This window comes from Hyla sarda, chromosome 2 (assembly GCF_029499605.1).
Source record: "Hyla sarda isolate aHylSar1 chromosome 2, aHylSar1.hap1, whole genome shotgun sequence".
NCBI classification, from domain to species: Eukaryota; Metazoa; Chordata; class Amphibia; order Anura; family Hylidae; genus Hyla; species Hyla sarda.
This window is the reverse complement of record NC_079190.1, coordinates 278,036,552-278,044,521: the sequence shown is the minus strand read 5'-3', so window position 1 is coordinate 278,044,521 and position 7,970 is coordinate 278,036,552.

Genomic DNA, 7,970 nt, shown 5'->3' with positions numbered 1-7,970 from the left:
GCCTTATAGTTTTCCTGTCCATGTACTGGTATCACCTACAGCTGTGATGTGCAGACATCCGGGGGCTGTAATAGATTGTCATGTATTACAATTATACAAGCAGGGCCGGTTTTAGGCTTAGCGTGGCCTTAGGCAAAATCAAAAGAGGGACCCCAAAAGTCGTAATAGTGCACTAACCAGATTTTCACATTTTTGGTCACTTCAAATACCATAAAGAATATCTAAAAAGCAATTGAAAAGTCCCATCAAAACAAAAATAGTACAGATAAAAACTACAAATCAAAGCGCAAAAAATGACCCCATACATAGAAAAATAAAAGAGTTATAGGGATCAGAATAGTACAATTTTATTCTTTTGTATAGTTCCCCCACATTAGGTGGGCAGTACAGTTCCCCCACATTAGGTGCAGTACAGTTCCCCCACCTTAGGTTGGCTGTATAGTTCCCCCACATTAGGTGCAGCACAGTTCCCCCCACATTAGGTGCAGTACAGTTCCCCCACCTTAGGTTGGCTGTATAGTTCCCCCACATTAGGTGCAGCACAGTTCCCCCCACATTAGGTACAGCACAGTTCCCGCCACATTAGGTGCAGTAAAGTTCCCCACATTAAGTGCAGTACAGTTTCCCCACATTAAGTGCAGTACAGTTCCCCCACATTAGGTGCAGTACAGTTCCCCCACATTAGGTGCAGTACAGTTCCCCACCATTAGGTGCAGTACAGTTCCCCCACCACATTAGGTGCAGTATAGTTCCCCACATTAGGTGCAGTACAGTTCCCCCACATTAAGTGCAGTACAGTACAGTTCCCCACATTAAGTGCAGTACCATTCCCCCACATTAAGTGCAGTACAGTTCCCCCCACATTAAGTACAGTACAGCTCCCCCACATTAGGTGCAGTAGAGCTCCCCACATTAGATGCAGTACAGTTCCCCCACATTAGGTGCAGTACAGTTCCCCCACATTAGGTGCAGTATAGTTCTCCCACATTAGGTGCAGTATAGTTCCCCCACCACATTAGGTGCAGTATAGTTCTCCACATTAGGTGCAGTACAGTTCCCCACATTAGGTGCAGTATAGCTCCCCACATTAGGTGCAGTATAATTCCCCCACATTAGGTGCAGTATAGTTCCCCCACATTAGGTGCAGTATAGCTCCCCACATTAGGTGCCTTTGAAAGGGTGCCAATCATTTTGTCCAGTCCATTTTTGGAGTTTGGTGTGACATTATGTCCAATTTGCTTTTTTTCCTCCCTTTTTTGGTTTAGTTCCAAATCACACAAAGGGAATAAACATGTGTATAGCAAAACATGTGTTACTGCAATCCTTTTCTGTGAGAAATACTTCATTTTCTTGAAAAATTTCAGGGGTGCCAACATTTATGGCCATGACTGTATGTAATACGCATGTAAAATATACTTGTGTGACACCAGCACAGAAGCAGAAGAATGCTGTTTAACCCCTTAACGACGAAGGACATATATTTACGTCCTCCGCCGGCTCCCGCGATATGCCGCGGGGTCACGCGGTGTCCCCGTGGCATATCGGGTCGGTCCCGGCAGCTATCAACGATCGCGGTGATGCCCTGTATTAACCCTTCAGACGCGGCGATCAAAGCTGACCGCTGCGTCTGAGGTGAAAGTGACCCGGCTGCTCAGTCGGGCTGTTCGGGACCGGCGCGGTGAAATCACGGCATCCCGAACAGCTTACAGGACACCGGGAGGGCCCTTACCTGCCTCCTCAGTCCCTGAGATCCAGGCAGGAGCAGTCAAGCGCCGATAACACTGATCACAGGCGTGTTAATACATGCCAGTGATCAGCATGAGAGATCAGTGTGTGTGTGTGTGTGTGTGTGTGTGTGTGTGTGTGTGTGTGCAAAAAAAGTGTTAATAAAGGTCATTTAACCCCTTCCCTAATAAAAGTTTGAATCACCCCCCTTTTCCCATAAAAAAAATAAAACAGTGGAAATAAAAATAAACATATGTGGTATCGCCGCCTGCGTAAATGTCCGAACTATAAAAATATATTGTTAATTAAACCGCACGGTCAATGGCGTACACGTAAAAAAATTCCAAAGTCCAAAAAAGTGTATTTTTGGTCACTTTTTATACCATTAAAAAATGAATAAAAAGTGATCAAAAAGTCCGATGAAAACAAAAATGGTACCGATAAAAACTTCAGATCACGGCGCAAAAAATGAGCCCTCATACCGCCCTGTACGTGGAAAAATATAAAAGTTATAGGGGTCAGAAGAGGACATTTTTAAACGTATACATTTTCCTGCATGTAGTTATGATTTTTTCCAGAAGTACGACAAAATGAAACCTATATAAGTAGGGTATCATTTTAACCGTATGGACCTACAGAATAATAAGGTGTAATTTTTACCGAAATATGCACTGCATAGAAACGGAAGCCCCCAAAAGTTACAAAATAGCGTTTTTTTTCTTCGATTTTGTCGCACAATGATTTTTGTTTTCCCGTTTTACAGTGAATTTTTGGGTAAAATGACTAATGTCCCTGCAAAGTAGAATTGGTGACGCAAAAAATAAGCCATAATATGGATTTTTTGGTGGAAAATTGAAAGGGTTATGATTTTTAAAAGGTAAGGAGAAAAAAACCAAAATGCAAAAACTGAAAAACCCTGCATCCTTAAGGGGTTAAACGCAGGGCCGTATTAACATTGGGGAGGATGGAGCGGCAGCTCCAGGACCCTGCGTTAAAATAGGCCCTGCGGCCCGCACAAACGGCCAGCACAGACTGACCGCCGCAACTCCCTACTCTCCGGCCCCGACCGCTGGGAGTGAAGCTTAAAAATAAAACATTTCCTATGGGCCCCAGCGCTGCTTCCGACCAGCCCCTGCTGCCCCTTTAAGAGAGGGGGCTGATGGGGCTGGTCATGTGCCAAAGACATTGCAGCTTATTAGTCCCTGCCCGCCCGACCCCTCCCCCAGCTGCTCACTGCAGAGCTGAAGAGAGACGGTGTGAGGTGAAAAATTAAGACCCGTGAAAAAATTGGACCGCCCCTTTCCGAAGTTTGCCAAAGCTAGAAGGGGAAGGAGCAAGTGTCAAATTTTTTTCACAGGTCTTAATTTTTCACCTCACACCGGCAGAGAGAGACACTGCCTCACAGCTAAACAGCCTCTGCGGTCTGTATCTTCACTCCATGTGAGGAGCTCCATCCAGTCTGACAGTCTCCGACCTGCAGAGGCGGCCATCAGTGCGGAAAAGAAGGTCAGAAGGTGACGACCTCTGTAGTTAAAGGGGTTGTGCGCTGCCCTGCAGTTCGGAGCTCCGCTCACAGCGTCCGGAAGTTCATTACTCCGAACACTGTGTGCGGGCTTCCGTGTTCGCAGCCACCGGGCGTGATGTCACGCCCGCCCCCTCAACGAAAGTCTATAGACTTTGGTAGAAGGGGCGGTCGTGACGTCACGAGGGGGCGGGCGTGACATCACGCCCGGCAGCTGCGAACACGGAAGCCCGCACACAGTGTTCGGAGTAATGAACTTCCGGACGCTGTGAGCGGAGCTCCGAACTGCAGGGCAGCACACAACCCCTTCAAGTCCCAGTGGCCGGGCCTGGACTTATCCCCTATCCACAGCACAGTCATTGATATACAGCACTGTTTCCCAACCAGGGTCCCTCCAGCTGTTGCAAAACTACAACTACCAGCATGCCGTAGTTGTAGTTTTGCAACAGCTGGGGGCACCCTGGTTGGGAAACACTGATATACAGTGACATAATACTGCTGGGCTATATACATCAGCTGGGCTGTGCTGTTCCCACTGCCCTGGTTACTATATATATATATATATATATATATATGCATATGTTTACATGCATACATACATATATATATATATATATATAGCAGCCAGGGCAGTGGGTACAGTACAGGGAAGCTGATGTATATAGACCTGCATTATTATGTCACTGTATACCAATGACTGTGCTGTGTTCTCTGCCCTGCCTGGCCCATACTACATATATTATATACATAATATGGGCCAGGCAGGGCAGAGAACACAGCACAGTCATTGGTATACAGTGACATAATAATGCGGGTCTATATACATTAATTGTGCTGTTCCCACTGGCCTGGCTGCTATACATATGCATATATATATATATATATATATATATATATATATATATATATATATAGTAACCAGGGCAGTGGGAACAGCACAGTTGCTGTATATAGCCCCGCAGTATTATGTCACTGTTCTCGCTGGCCTATACTGGCCGGCCTCTACATGGGAACTAAAAAAGTGTAAAATAAAAAAAAAAAAGTAAATACATGTGATTTAACACCTTCCCTAATAAAAGTTTGAATCACCCCCCTTTCTCATTTTTCAAATGAAATAATGTAAAAAAAAAAATTACTATAAACATATGTGGTATCGCCACATGTGCAAATGTCTGAACTAATATAATATAATGTTAAAGGAGTACTCTAGTGCAGAGTATTCCTGCTCCGTCCTGCCCGGCCTGCAAAATAAATGAAAATTAACCATCTCTCACCTTCCTGGGTTTCCGCGGAGCGCCACTACAGCTTATCGGTCCTCCGGTCATTCTCCTTCATACTTCCGGGTGTAACGAAGCTTCACATGGCGCTCAGCCTATCCCCGGCCGAGGAAGAACATCGCTGCAGGCCGTGTGATAAAGGGGTACTCCGCTGTTCAGCGTTTGGAACAAACTGTTCCAAACGCTGGAGCAGGAAGCTTGTGACGCCATTGCCCCACCCCCTCATGACATCACACCCTGCCCCCTTAATGCAAGTCTATGGGGGGCATGACAGCCTTTTTCTTTTTTTTTGGCCTTTAACAGAAGTTTTTGAGATGGGGCACAACGTGCAATAACGGGTCTCGATGGATCCCATTTACTATAATGGGGTCCGTTGGGCGCCGTTATTTTGTAACGGGACTAGCAGGAGAAGATGGCGCAAGCAGAATTTTTTCTCCCACTATTCCCCGTGTGCTAACGGCAGTGTGAAAGAAGCCTTATTCATATGAAATTGCTAGCATAGCCATAAAAGATGTTGGTGTATGGATACTTTACATATCATAGATGTTGTTTGATCCTTTATTTCGCAAAAAAAATTTAATTTTTTTTTAGGGGTGCATTGAGTGTGAAAGAAGTGTTGCTAGGGTGCGCTAAGGCAACACTTCTCCGCGCCTTCTTTAACACATGCATCCCCTATGCGCTGTGAATGGGGATTGTGATGCATGAGCAGTATGACATCCTATGCATGCACCATGAATAGGGATTGTGGTTCACAAGTGGCAACACGTCACTGGCAAACAAGTCCTGTGTGTTACCCAAAGAAGCAGAAGATATGACGTCAAATCGGATAGGTGTTACAGTCTGGGGGGCATAGCAGACCCTCTACCACACCTCTTTGACACTTTGTGTCCCTTTCTAGGGAATTACCTATCTGTGGGCATGACATTCCTGGGGGAACTATCTACTGTGGGTACCACCTAATGAGGGCAATACCTACTGGGGGCATTACCTACATGGGAACACTACATACCTGGGGGGGGGGGGGCACTATCTACTAGGGGCATTACTTACTACCTACTTACTGGGGGTGTTACTTATGACCTACTTGAGAGCATTACCTACTACCTGCCTACTAGGTGCTTCTACCTTGGGGGGGGGGATTCCCTACCTACCTACTTGGGGGTATTACCTAATAGGGGAGGTGAAATTACCTACCCACCACCACCCAGTCCCTCTACGCTTTCCCCCCAACTCACACCTATTTCCTAAAACTATGCAGGGCACCAAGGGGGGCATTATTTGGGGGCATTGAGGGTAGGGAACAGGTGTGGAATATGCTGAAAAAGTGCAAACCCTAATATATTTGTTGTCTGGCAGATTCTGTGGAAGAATGGTTGGAAGAAGACTTCATGACAGTCTGAGCAAAACAGAGAAGAACAGGATAAAAATACACTCCAAGAAGACACCTCCTGTGAGTCAGTGGATGTAAGGCCATGTTCACACATCCGGAATGTCCGCACGGAAAATCTCTGTTCGGACATTCCATAGACTGTGGGCTAGGACCGCAAGGGAATGAGCCATTTCATAGACATTAATGCATTTCGTGCGGATTCCGCAGAAAGAATGGAAAGGTGCATTCTTTCTGTGGACGTGAAAATCAGAAACATATGGCGCAAAAATTTGTGCACAACGCAGCAGAATCCCATTGAGTACAATTGGAACAGAATCTCCGGAAAATTCTGAACGTGTGAACATGGCCTAACTGCACTGTAATCACTTATATGTTCAGCAGAGCATGTGTAGAGCTGGGATCACCACTATATGGGCTTTGTAGGGGGGATATTGGTCTATGCTCACTGGTTTGTATACAGTTACTATCTGGTGGTAATGGTCATAGTGCGGCAGAATTATTTTCGACCGTGTACTGGTGTTTCAGTATACAGGATTCTGTCAGTAACATTATGATGGTAATAAGTATGGTGACTATTTCCTCCTTCCTTCCTCATTGAAATAAAGGGCTCTTGTTTTTCTTTTCCTGTGATTTTAAATATTTTTTTCACAGACAATGGTGAAGATAGTGTGTGTGTGATTGCCAACGGCTGTCCGGGCATGCTGGGAGTTGTAGTTTTGCAACATCTGGAGGTCCGCTGGTTCAAGATCACTGTTGGGTTCAGAATCTTTTTTTTCTAGATTTTGCACCTTTAAAATTGCGTGCATCTTATATGCCGGTGCGTCCTATAGGGCGAAAAATACGGTATATAATATTTTGGGCAGAAGGTGCAGTCTACAAAACTGTCACTAGATGGCAGGGTAGACCAGCTAATGAAATAATACAGAAAAAAATGCTGAAAAGATGAAAATCTTTTCACCAATAGTAGAGCAGTAAATAGCAACAATATATTTGCGACACGGAGCTCCAGCGAATGATGGGAGTTTAGTGACTGCGCAACAGGTGACTACCACTCTGCTGCGAACGATCGCGAAACCGGACGGAGAGCCTCGGCAAAATGGCGGCGGTGACGCAGGAAGTAATAGAAGGGTGGGGCCGAAGAACGGACGCCAGAGAAGAGATCCAGAGGAATCAGAAGAGTCGGGGAGAATTTCGGAAGTAACACAGGATCAGGTAATGTATAAATATATATGAATAAAAGGAAAAAAAGGGAAAATCTGTATAATGAAGGAATGAAAAGAGGGGAGGGGGGAAGGAAAAAGGGGGAGGGAAAAAAACAAGAAAAAGCCTATGGGATATTAGAAATATGGTAAACGAAAATAAACAATATAGAGAACAATGAATAAATAATACAAATATATATTGAAGGAAGTAGAGAAAATAAATATATATATCCAATATAAAATCATATGATCATGAGAATATATGGAAAAGACATATATAATGCCATGACTAAGGGTCTTGTTACCTGAAACGCGTAGGCTTACGCTCTGTCCTGTTCATGTATCTGCTTTTATGCCAATAAACACTATTGCAACGGATATCGAGTGCTGGACGTTCTCTCCTGTTTGCTGTATTGGGCGGTTGCGCTTCCGCCAGTCCGTGCACACCTGTGTCCAGTGGGAGGTGAGAGCTGTCTACTTACCGGCCAAGACATATATAATATTGCATAAATAATGGACAAAATTTTACTCATCTGTTATGGCTGCTGAGCAGCAAAAGAAGAGGAAGATATATTACTAACCGTGACTTACATATTGTGCTACACTCTGATTGGTCATTGATATGTCAGCATGTATGGTCACGCCATGTCATGCTCTACATTAAAGTTTTTTCTCTGTAATATTTCATAAGTTCTTTTGCTGCTGAGATTTATAGCATAATAGGAGCGTTTTGTATTTAAATAAAATAAGTATTAGATGAAAAATATAGCGCAACATTTTCCAAAAATATATATGGGGAAGAGAGATCGAAAAATGTCAAAACATGTACATTTGGGGGTACCTAAATTCGAGAT